Source organism: Leuciscus leuciscus (genome assembly GCF_965113295.1).
Source record: "Leuciscus leuciscus genome assembly, chromosome: 6".
Classification (NCBI taxonomy): domain Eukaryota; kingdom Metazoa; phylum Chordata; class Actinopteri; order Cypriniformes; family Leuciscidae; genus Leuciscus; species Leuciscus leuciscus.
This window is the reverse complement of record NC_138730.1, coordinates 35398313-35411596: the sequence shown is the minus strand read 5'-3', so window position 1 is coordinate 35411596 and position 13284 is coordinate 35398313. Positions and strand designations below refer to the sequence as shown.

The following is a 13284-nucleotide window of genomic DNA, read 5'->3' as shown; positions in this document are numbered from 1 at the left end:
GCCAGGCATATCAGTACACAGTCCTGCCGTTCGGTTTGTCCCTAGCACCCCGTACATTTACGAAGTGCATGGACGCGGCGCTCGCACCCCTCAGAATGAGAGGCATGCGAGTGCTGAACTATTTGGACGATTGGCTGATTCTAGCGCAATCTCGCGCAGTGCTCATAGAACACACGACCATTTTACTCGATCACCTCGAGGATTTGGGTCTGAGTGTCAATTGGGCGAAGAGCTCCCTGTCACCCAGTCAGAAAATATCTTTCCTGGGCACAGAACTGGACTCACTATCCATGATAGCGCGACTATCACAACTCTTTTCGCTGCGGCGCGTCTGTCCCGCTCAAAAGATTTCAGAAGATGCTAGGTCTCATGGCCTCAGCATCGTCAGTGCTCCAGCTGGGTCTGCTACGCATGCGCCCGCTGCAGTTTTGGCTGAAAGCGCGAGTCCCACGCGAAGCGTGGGCACCCGGTTTGCTTCGCCTCAGGGTCAATCAGAAATGCGTTACAGCTCTGAAACCCTGGAAAGCGAACGACTGGTACCAATCAGGTGTAAGCCTGGGGACTTCCTCGAGGGTGAAAGTGGTGTCCACGGACGCGTCCACCTCGGGATGGGGAGCGCTGCTCGAGGGCAGACCGTTCTTCGGCCAGTGGTCAGAACGGGAGAAGCTCCTGCACATAAACTGCCTCGAAATGCTGGCAGTAGACAACGCGCTGACGCGTTTTGTCCCCAAATAAAAGGTCACCACGTCTTGGTCCGTTCGGACAACATGTCTGTGGTGTCCTACATAAATCGCCAGGGCGGCATCAGATCCGAGAAACTGTACAGGCTGGCAGAACGCCTCCTGGTATGGGCTCAGTGCAACCTGCGCTCGCTCAGAGCAGCGCACGTGCCAGGGATCATGAATATAGGACCAGACAGACTGTCCAGGAACAATGTTCCGGCAGGCGAATGGTCCCTACACCCACAGACAGTCCAACTGCTGTGGAAGAAATTCGGCAGAGCGAAAGTGGACCTGTTTGCGTCTCAAGAAAACGCTCACTGTCAAGAATTTTTCTCCAAGAGCAGGAGCGCGCTGTCCCATGTGTGGCCCCGCCGCCCGCTCTATGCTTTTCCCCCCGTCTCTCTCCTGCCTCAGGTGATAGAACGGATCAGGGAAGAAGGATGCTCAGTACTGCTGGTAGCACCGTTCTGGAAAAACCAACCTTGGTTCCCAGCCGTGATGCAGTTAGCAAGTACTGCCCCGTGGCCAGTACCAGTGAGGAGAGATCTCCTCTCACAGGCCCGCGGCTCGATCTGGCATCCTCACCCGGACCTATGGTCCCTTCATGTCTGGGCCATCAACGGGTACATGTTGGACTCCCTAAAGGAGTATTAAACACGATCACGCAGGCTAGAGCTCCGTCTACAAGACGACTCTATTCTTCGAAATGGTCAGTGTTTTCGGGCTGGTGCACAGCCCGTGGTGTGTCACCCACAAACTGTGATGTGACGGAGGTGCTTTCCTTCCTACAAGAGCTGTTGGATGGGGGCAGGGCCCCCTCCACGCTCAAAGTTTATGTGGCGGCTATAGCAGCGTTCTCAGAAACAACGCTTGGTCAGTCAATAGGAAGGAACGATTTAGTCATCCGCTTCCTTAGAGGAGCTAAGAGACTGAATCCTCCCAGACCTCCCTCAGTCCCCGTATGGGACCTTTCTACGGTTCTGGAAGCCATGAAAGGTGCGCCATTTGAGCCTTTGCAGTCAATCGATTTGAAACACCTGTCTTTCAAAACAGTGTTTTTGCTGGCTCTCGCTTCAGTGAAGCGCATAGGGGATCTGCACGCGCTCTCTGTGAGCGCGGCGTGCATGGAGTTTGGGCCCAATGACTCAAAAGTTATACTCAAACCTAAGCACGGTTATGTTCCAAAATCCCTCAACACACCGTTTAGGGCGCAGATTATCTCTCTGTCAGCCCTACCGGTCCCTGATGAGGAAAGAGACGCGAGCCTCCTTTGCCCAGTCAGGGCATTACGAGCTTATGTGTCTCGCTCGTCTGTTTTCAGACAGACGGAACAGCTCTTTGTTTCGTTTAGCGGACGTTCTAAGGGACTAGCCGCGTCGAAACAGAGCCTATCCAGATGGATAGTTGATGCTATAGCGCTGGCATACGCCTCCAAGGGCATGCAGTGCCCTTTGGGTGTCAGAGCGCATTCCACGAGAGGCATGGCCTCTTCGTGGGCCTGGTCAAGTGGGATTGCCTTGCAAGATATTTGTATGGCGGCAGGCTGGGCCTCCCCGTCTACATTTATAAGGTTTTATAACCTAGAGGTTCCCGCCCTGCAGGCCAGGCTGCTGTCGGTCTAAACTACCAGTATTATCTGACCTGATGTGTTCAGCTCAGAATGCTGCGTTTGCTGAGCACAGCTCAATGTTCGACAGTTTAAAGCTGGGCAAACTGTGTAAGACCCACATTTTTTCCCATCAGTTCAGGCCGTACCCCGCCCTGTCTGTATGATGAAATTCGCGTCCCTTCGACGCTACTTTATGTGGAAAAGTGAGGCTGCACCCCTCCTTCTTCCCGGACTCTCTGTGAGTTCACTGAGTGATTGTGCACTATATGTACCCCGGGCTTTCGCCCTTGGGTCTTTGGTGTCAGATCTCAGCATGCACGGCGTTTTACATTGGGTCCCCTAGCGTAAGATATCTTACGCAGTACGAGAGACCTCTCGTAAGAGAACGTACTCGGTTACTAACGTAACCTCGGTTCTCTCTAGAAGAGGGAACGAGTACTGCGTATCTTGCCGTGCATGCACACGCTCTGGTTGCTTCGATGATGAAAAACCAGATAATAGCTGCCTGCGAGCGATATTTATAGGCCTAGACCACGCCCATTTCGGCGGGACGTGACGCAGCGGGCGCGAAGTGCCCTGATTGGGTCTGGCGTCACGCCAGGCCTCGCTCGATAGGCTGCTGCAGTTGCCGCAGAGCAGCCAATAGGCGCGCGAGCTGTCTCGCCTATGTCTGCATTGCTGCTGCAACGCGTTTTGCATTATTACAAAATTAAGGATAATTTTTGGCTTCAATATCTCGCGGAAAAGGATTTTCCCCTAGCGTAAGATATCTTACGCAGTACTCGTTCCCTCTTCTAGAGAGAACCGAGGTTACGTTAGTAACCGAGTACGTTTTAATCGGACCAAACCTGCTAAGTGTGAACACACCCTTAGTTTGAAGAACATTTTAATAATCTAAAGAACCTTTTTTTTCCATTATAAAGAAAAAATAGGTATAGGGTTTACAGAAATTAAACAGAAATGAATTTTTACGGTTAATTCATATTTCATACTTCACGTTGATTGAATATTTCAGTACAAAGTTATCTTTTTTCATTCTCACACAAGGCAACATGTACACAAAACCACTCGGTTCTATGTGGCAGAGCTACAGAGGTAAAGCTCCGAAACCACATTTGCACTAGCTTTAACTTTACTCTCACTTTACTTCACACCCTTGCACAAGCCATAAAACCGTTTACAGAGAGAGGAGAGAGAGAAAAAAAACGTACCTGCAAACACACGGAAGGACCCGAAAATCACCCCGAAAATCCAAACTGTGAAAATCAGCATCGCCTTGTTCATGTCGACTGGCCAGACTGATCTGAACAATTTGGACGATAGTATTAATAAAAGAGGAGGAAACCGCCTACCTGCGAGACACACTGGTAACATGGGTGCTCAGTGGAAGACATGACTAATGTTAATTCATTTACCAACGAACTGGAATTAAAGCTATGCTAATATTTCCAGTGGTCAAGAGAAAAAGAAATCCCATCTGGGACCTGAAATCATTATTCATATATACATGAATTTATTTGTTGATACTTCATCCGGTGTTTAATGTTTTTTTTTTTTTCTCTGTCAGAGTCAATTGTTTTGTATTTTAATGGACAATTTTTCTTTCGGTTAGGCTTAATATGCAGTAGCATTTGCTCAGCGAAATCCAGTTATTTCAATATCGGTAGTTTTGCGTGAAGGCGAAAATGTCCCACACACAGATTTCGCTTGTGTTCAAATTTTTCACATAAATTTGCTGCGTTGACAAACAGAAAGCTAGTTACTGCACCTATAGACTAATCTCTAAAGCAATGCCATAGAAGATCCATTTGGGTTTCCCAAAGAACCTTCCTGTGAACATTCTTAAAATAACCATTTTTTTGTCTTGTGTTCACATTTGTAGTTCGGTTCTCATGGTTCTTTTGGTGGGGACCAAAAAAGAAGATAATACATTTAGTCCTGGTTCGCTTAGCGTTCACACTGTCATTTTTATTTTGCAACAGAACTTTACGAACATCCAAAGCAATGCTGTGTGCTGGACTCTCGTTGTATGTGTGTACATATTGTGGTATTTGACCAGCTAAAAGTTTATCAAATGTGTAAAAGAGTCAAAAGAGCGTCAGGAATCCCTCCGTCACACAAACAAAGATCTGCTGCAAGGAGATGGCGTTTCCCACGCATGTGCCGAACTGTAATGGGCAACGTAGCTCCTAGAAAAAACAGGTAAGCCTCAGCGTTCTGTCGTTTTTATGGACGCATCTTATGATATCACGTCCTGTTTTTAGATCGTTTTTATGTCTTTGGTGCTGTTTGACTTGAAATATGAACGCAACATGGACCAGAGTTCATCTGGAAGCGGGCCGAGACCTTTTCAGTGTCCACACTTATTTAAATGAACCGCACTAACAGAGGAATCGCACCAGAGTTAGTTTTAATCGGACCAAACCTGCCAAGTGTGAACACAACCTTAGTTTGAAGAACATTTTAATAATCTAAAGAACTTTTTTTTTTTCATTATAAAGAAAAAATAGGTAATTTCGCGCAAATTCATCTAAAAGCGCCAAATTTGGCACAGATGTAGCTCAGGTCATACCGAAATGATTTAGCTAGGGCGCCGGAGCCAGCGACCCTCGGGGCCAAGATGGCGGCCAAATCCAATATGGCCGCCGCCCGAAAAGGGTCCCGGCTTTAACTTTTGAACCACATGAGTTACAAATACAAACTTGATATGTTTTTCAGCTTAATTGATCATGAGAAACACATAGGAATGTTTATATTTATGACCCAGTATATCTGGACCCCTCGATCCTCCAATTCCAATATGGCCGCTGTCCAAAAAAGCAGTTTGGGCTGTAGTATGGGGCCTTACACACCATTGTTCGCGCAAATTCATCTACAAGCACCAAATTTGGCACAGATGTAGCTGAGTGGATACTGAAATGATTTAGCCAGGGCGCCCGAGCCAATGGTCCCTGAGACCAAGATGGCGGCCAAATCCAATATGGCCGCCGCCTGAAAGGGTTTCGGCTATAGCTTTTGAGCCAGATGAGATACAAATACAAACTTGATGTCTATTTTACCTTCTTTGACCATGGGAAACCCATAGGAATACTTACATTTATGATTGGGTATATCAGGACCCCCCAAATTCCCTAAATTCAATATGGCTGCTGTCCAAAAATACGGTTTTGACTACAAATTTTGAACCAAATGCGCTACAAATGAGGATATGGTGTCTATGTTATGTTTATTGACCACAGAAAGTCCATTGGCATATTTATATTTATGCTTGTGTAAGTCTGGAACCTGTATTCTTTTCAAGACTGTGGTTGAAAATCCTTTTTTTTACCACAACTTTGAAGGTTATTCTCAATGTTGATTCATTTCCTTATAAAAGTGAAATGGTTTTCAGTTTACCACATGTGAATACATTTCAAAGTGTAATCATATAAGAAAAAATAAGACACAATTAATATTGCAAGGCAATATTTATATTATGTCAAATTGTTAAAATAATAATATAGTCAATTTTTCCAAAACTCTTAAAGGTTTGCTTAGCATAACAAAAAAACAGCAATAACATAAAAAACAACAGTGAATTCTCATGGTCTCTCACATGAATTATCATTATCACTCACAATCACCGGATCTCTCATTGTCTTCACCATCATTGTTTGTACAAGCACCCTCACATGCACATATAGAAGTGCAACGAACTCCGGCTTTACAGCACTTACAGTGCCCTCTACATGCTGTCTTGCAGCCACAGTGGAGGAGAATGGTGCAGGCTTTACTGGCGTCTCTGAGATTAGTCCAGTAAGGTTCCCAAGTCTTGCTCGTAGAGTCCCGAAACCATCCCCATGCATTAAACTCTGGGATATCTTGCAGGACAGCGGTTGCCTGATTCCAGTAGAAGCTGGCCTGCAACAGTGCTCTTTTGATGTGCTGAATCAATGCAGCTTGGGTGGGTGGCAGGTTCTCGAGAGACTTGGTACCATTCGAGAAAAGGTGATGTCTAGCTTCATCTACACGGCTGGCACCACAGCTCTTGCTGTACATGATGACGACCATACGCTCCAGTCTTTGGACATGCTTGTTGATCTGTTCAGGCTCCAAGGTGAGGGTAACCAGAGATTCTGTGAGATCTGGTGTTGCCTCCCAAGCTGCCCATGCACTCTTTTTCCCATGGCACAGGAAGGCTGAGGTTGTGTCACAGCCTGTTAAAGCGTGGAAGAGTGGTAAGGCTAGTGACTTCTGGGGACCAAGATCCTTGCTGATTTCATGAGCAGGAATGTCCCTATAGTTTTTTCCACCTGCAAAGCCGATCCAGAGCTCTGTGAGGCCGAGTGTGTTGAAGAAGCGGATGGCAAGGATGACAACATCGCTGTCGACAGTCCGGACAAATGCCTTTTTATGGCCATTGGCCCCAGCATGTGCAAGATGCAGGATTATTCTTGTATCGGCTTCTGGATGATTACAAGGCTGAAGTGCAGACATGTCATACCCTGGTCTGTTGGAGAGTAGAGCATCTTTCTTGGTGGAAAGGAGGAGTTTACCTGACATGCCATGCTTGGTTATCTCTTCACTGATATATCCAAATAGTTAGATATATAACAATATATCCAGTATATATATAATAGATATATCCAGTTACGTTTTGGAATTGGAGTTCTCCCATCTACTTTAGTTCTTGATCTGGTTCCTCTGCGTTGGTGAGTTTGTGTTTTGAGGTTCTCCTCTGGATATGTATCAAACACAATATCCAATCACGTGACAGATTCATAGCTCATGTGTGACCTCACAAACCCAGCAATATTGGTGTTGTTTCATGGAATGTTTTTTCAGTAGTTGGCCGGACCATTTGGACCATGAGCTATGAATCTGTCACATGAGCTCATCATGTACAGCAAGAGCTGTGGTTCCAGCCGTGTAGATGAAGCTAGACATCACCTTTTCTCGAATGGTACCAAGTCTCTCGAGAACCTGCCACCCAGCCAAGCTGCATTGATTCAGCACATCAAAAGAGCACTTCTGCAGGCCAGCTTCTACTGGAATCAGCCAACCGCTGTCCAGCAAGATATCCCAGAGTTTAATGCATGGGGATGGTTTCGGGACTCTACGAGCAAGACTTGGGAACCTTACTGGACTAATCTCAGAGACGCCAGTAAAGCCTGCACCATTCTCCTCCACTGTGGCTGCAAGACAGCATGTAGAGGGCACTGTAAGTGCTGTAAAGCCGGAGTTCGTTGCACTTCTATATGTGCATGTGAGGGTGCTTGTACAAACAATGATGGTGAAGACAATGAGAGATCCGGTGATTGTGAGTGATAATGATAATTCATGTGAGAGACCATGAGAATTCACTGTTGTTTTTTATGTTATTGCTGTTTTTTTTGTTATGCTAAGCAAACCTTTAAGAGTTTTGGAAAAATTGACTATATTATTATTTTAACAATTTGACATAATATAAATATTGCCTTGCAATATTAATTGTGTCTTATTTTTTCTTATATGATTACACTTTGAAATGTATTCACATGTGGTAAACTGAAAACCATTTCACTTTTATAAGGAAATGAATCAACATTGAGAATAACCTTCAAAGTTGTGGTAAAAAAAAGGATTTTCAACCACAGTCTTGAAAAGAATACAGGTTCCAGACTTACACAAGCATAAATATAAATATGCCAATGGACTTCCTGTGGTCAATAAACATAACATAGACACCATATCCTCGTTTGTAGCGCATTTGGTTCAAAATTTGTAGTCAAAACCGTTTTTTTGGACAGCAGCCATATTGAATTTAGGGAATTTGGGGGGTCCTGATATACCCAATCATAAATGTAAGTATTCCTATGGGTTTCCCATGGTAAAAGAAGGTAAAATAGACATCAAGTTTGTATTTGTATCTCATCTGGCTCAAAAGCTATAGCCGAAACCCTTTCAGGCGGCGGCCATATTGGATTTGGCCGCCATCTTGGTCTCAGGGACCATTGGCTCGGGCGCCCTGGCTAAATCATTTCAGTATCCACTCAGCTACATCTGTGCCAAATTTGGTGCTTGTAGATGAATTTGCGCGAACAATGGTGTGTAAGGCCCCATATTACAGCCCAAACTGCTTTTTTGGACAGCAGCCATATTGGAATTGGAGGATCGAGGGGTCCAGATATACTCGGTCATAAATATAAACATTCCTATGTGTTTCTCATGATCAATTAAGCTGAAAAACATATCAAGTTTGTATTTGTAACTCATGTGGTTCAAAAGTTAAAGCCGGAACCCTTTTCGGGCGGTGGCCATATTGGATTTGGCCGCCATCTTGGCCCCGAGGGTCGCTGGCTCCGGCGCCCTAGCTAAATCATTTCGGTATGACCTGAGCTACATCTGTGCCAAATCTGGCGCTTTTAGATGAATTTGCGCGAAAATGTGCTTAAGGCCCCCAACTATATAGGGTTTATAAAGTTCCATGGATGTCAAAGGTTCGTCATGAAACTATAAATGGCAATAAAAAAAATAATATTTTTAAGAGTGTAAGATAATTCAATCATTTAAAATTAACATCACTGACCGGACTTTGATGCAATAGTGTTATTGAAGAAGAAGAAACACCTACTTAACCATTAGCTTAATTTGTGGTTACACAGCGGAAGCATGTCTGGATAGTGGCTTGAGCTGCAGACAGGATTTATTCACCTACACTCTGGAGTAAAAGTCATCACAGTGATACATACATTCTCAGTGGTTCTCAGTAACAGAAAGTTTCTGAGTAAATTCTCAGTAACAGAAAGTGGCAGACATTTTATCCAAAGTGATTGTAAATCTAAGGTATAGGCCTACATTTTTTAAAGTTCATAAATTATGTAAATGAAAGATCTTTTGAAAGTAAAAAAAAAAAAAAAAAAAAAAAAAACATTTATTTGAAACAGAAATGTTTCATTATAAATATCTTTACTACAACTATTGATGGATATAATGCATCCGTGCTGAATAAACGTAAACATTTCTTCATGTCTTACTGACCCAAACGTTTTAGCGGTAGAGTAAATAAAAAAATTAATGCAAGTTCTTGGTCTTATTGTGCATGATTTATTGATCATTCATTGGTTTGTCCTTTTACTCTGTATGCTCTGCTAAAAAAAAAAAAAACACCAAAAAAACTTTTTGCCTGAAATAATACCTTTCAATCCTTTCCACCAACCACTGGGCCCAATGTTCTATCCAATCAGTTTCTGTCAAATTACACAAGTAAAACTTGTGAACAGCGATTTATCACTTTTAGAACTATATTGTAAACACACGGAAGGACCCGAAAATACAAACTGTGAAAATCAGCATCGCCTTGTTCCTGTCGACTGGCCAGACTGATCTGACCAGTTTGGACGATAGTATTAATAAAAGAGGAGGAAACCGCCTACCTGCGAGACACATTGGTAACATGGGTGCTCAGTGGAAGACATGACTAAGCTGTTAATTAATTTACCAACGAAGTGGAATAAAAGCTATGCTAATATTTCCAGTGGTCAAGAGTAATCAAAAGAAATCCCATCTGGGACCTGAAATCATTATTCATATACATGAATTTATTTGTTGATGCTTCATCCGGTGTTTAATGTTTTTTTTTTTCTCTCTGTCAGAGTCAATTGTTTTGTGTTTTAATGGAACATTTTCCTTTTGGTTAGGCTTAAAATGCAGTCATATTTGCTCAGAGAAATCCAGTTATTTAAATATCGGTAGTTTTGCGTGAAGGCGAAAATGTCCCACACACAGATTTCGCTTGTGTTCAAATTTGTCACATGAATTTGCTGCGTTGACAAACAGAAAGCTGCTTCTTGTGACTTCTGCATGAGCGGTGCTTCATATTGCTATGCAACATTTCGCTAGTTACTGCACCTACTGTATAGACTAATCTCTAAAGCAATGCCATAGAAAATCCATTTGGGTTTCCCAAAGTACCTTCCTGTGAACATTCTTAAAATAACCATTTTTGTCTTGTGTTCACATTTGTAGTTCGGTTCTCATGGTTCTTTTGGTGGGGACCAAAAAAGAAGATAATACATTTAGTCCTGGTTCGCTTAGCGTTCACACTGTCATTTTTATTTTGCAACAGAACTTAACAAACATCCAAAGCAATGCTGTGTGCTGGACTAAATGTGCTTCTTGTATGTGTGTACATATTGTGGTATTTGACCAGCTAAAAATTTATAATGTGTAAAGGAGTCAAAAGAGCGTCAGGAATCCCCCCGTCACACAAACAAAGATCTGCTGCAAGGAGATGGCGTTTCCCATGCATGTGCCGAACTGTAATGGGCAACGTAGCTCCTAGAAAAAACAGGTAAGCCTCAGCGTTCTGTCGTTTTTATGGACGCATCTTATGATATCATGTCCTGTTTTTAGATCGTTTTTATGTCTTTGGTCCATGTTGCGTTCATATTATAAGTCAAACAGCACCAGAGTTCATCTGGAAGCGGGTCGAGACCTTTTCAGTGTCCACACTTATTTAAATGAACCGCACTAACAGAGCAATCGCACCAGAGTTAGTTTTAATCGGACCAAACCTGCTAAGTGTGAACACACCCTTAGTTTGAAGAACATTTTAATAATCTAAAGAACTTTTTTTTTTCCATTATAAAGAAAAAATAGGGTTTAGGGTTTATAAAGTTCCATGGATGTCAAAGGTTCGTCATAAAACTATAAATGCCAATAAAAAAAACTTTATTTTTAAGAGTGTAAGATAATTCAATCATTTAAAATTAACATCACTGACCGGACTTTGATGCAATAGTGTTATTGAAGAAGAAGAAGAAACACCTTCTTAACCATTAGCTTAATTTGTGGTTACACAGCGGAAGCATGTCTGGATAGTGGCTTGAGCTGCAGACAGGATTTATTCACCTACACTCTGGAGTAAAAGTCATCACAGTGATACATACATTCTCAGTGGTTCTCAGTAACAGAAAGTTACTGAGTAAATTCTCAGTAACAGAAAGTGGCAGACATTTTATCCAAAGTGATTGTAAATCTAAGTATAGGCCTACATTTTTGTAAGTTCATGCATTTTTATGTAAATGAAAGATCTTTTGAAACCTTTTTGCCTGAAATAATACCTTTCAATCCTTTCCACCAACCACTGGGCCCAATGTTCTATCCAATCATTTTCTGTCAAATTACACAAGTAAAACTTGTGAACAGTGATTTATTACTTTTGGAACTATATACTCTTACAATAATCAGTATGGGTTCTGCCAACGCATTCTCATCCTAGGGCGTCATATACTGACGGTTTTGACATTTCGTCTACATCCAACGCACATGGCACCCTTTAGCGTCAATATGAGACGCACAGAGCTTTGTTCGGTTATGGGTAGGTTTAGGTCTGGGGTAGGGTTAGGGTTAGACCGCTAGGAGGCGCCTTCTGGCCCATATCTATCTGCGTCTCATATTGACGCTAAAGGGTGCCATGTGCGTTGGATGTAGACGAAATGTCAAGAGCGTCAGTATATGACGCCTTTGGATGAGATCGGGCTGGCAACGCATATCAAAAAACAATAAACAAAAAAAAAAACAGTCAAATAATAATATGTTCCATTACGGTCAACAAAATATGACTAAAGAGTTGACCGTCAATGAGAAAGGAAAATGAGAGGTTTGAAAGTCAAACCACATGCAAATATGTAAAACAGCTCATCCATCAATAAGCCACAGGTACACTTTCGCCGTCACTTTAAACCAGCTACAACTGCATATGAAACTGCTCTTGAGCTTATCTACACATCACAGGAAGTACAGTGTCATTGCACATACAGCATCTGTTGAAAATGTATTCATGTCTGTTGCCTTCAGATTCAAATCCTATGACGAACACCAAGTCAATAAATAGAACATATTTGGTGTCACATAATCATGATTATCATTTGCTTAGCTGAAAGATAATGCTAAAGCACATGTCTTTGAAATAACATGCATGGAGCCTAAACAAGGGGGGAAACCCTCCTAAACCAATGCTAGCTCTGTGTATTAGCAGGTTCTTCCTCCTACAACAAACATGCAGTGGTAGATGCTCAACTTCCCCACCATTAACCCACAAACTGAGCTCTCACAGTGAGGCTTAGCTTTCTTACACCCTACATGACAAATATGGAGAGCATTGTGCCTTTGATTTCAGCCATTTTGGAGCATCATAGTTTGCTACACATACAGCACTTTTCCATCTTATCATCCAGTTTTTACCTATCTTTGATTGTTCATTAATAAGGTGGCCTATGACAAATTGCTTATAATGTTTATCATTTGTAAGTCGTTTGGTATAGAGGCTTCATCTAAATGAATAAAAGCAGATGACAAGGTTATCAGTTATCCAATATGTCTTCACCTCCCAGGAAAATGTAAGTATTTTACAAGGTGACGATTTCATTAGAATTCGTACGATTTGATGATATATGGAAATGTATGATTTTTAGAAAAAGGTAAGCATGAAGTTCCTCCCCAACCCTTCCCCTAAACCACCACTGGCTCGCAAGCAGATCATACGGAAATATGTGAATGAGATCGTACAAGTTCATATGAATTAGCCACCAATTTGCCAAAATGTAAAGTCTAGTAGAATGGAATGTCTATAGCGTTATTCTGGATGTGTTTTTTTTCTGTTGCTCAACTTGAATAACTCAAATAACTCTACTATACATCCCACATAATACTCATCATTCACTTGATTCTGTGCCCTTTATGGGTGTTAACCGACAGTTGATTGAAAGTTGTCTCCTTGCCATTTAGCACAGCTGAAAAACCACAAGGAGGTGTAAGATGACGACTTACCAAATTAACCACAGGAGAGAAATGAGGACATTTGCTATTCCTCAGAATTGGGGAAGTGATGTATAAAAACAATGACCTACTAAAGTGCCTAACAATGAATTACTTATAAGAGCAGTGAGATTATTCCAAATTAGTTCTGTCCCTTTTTTCAAATACAAATCA

General features: G+C 42.5%; 1 long non-coding RNA gene across 1 annotated transcript in view; it reads left to right on the top strand.

The window, feature by feature from the left end:
* LOC309501586 overlaps positions 1 to 13284 on the top strand; it is a 460649-nt gene that overhangs the window by 291389 nt on the left and 155976 nt on the right. The window lies entirely within an intron of this gene.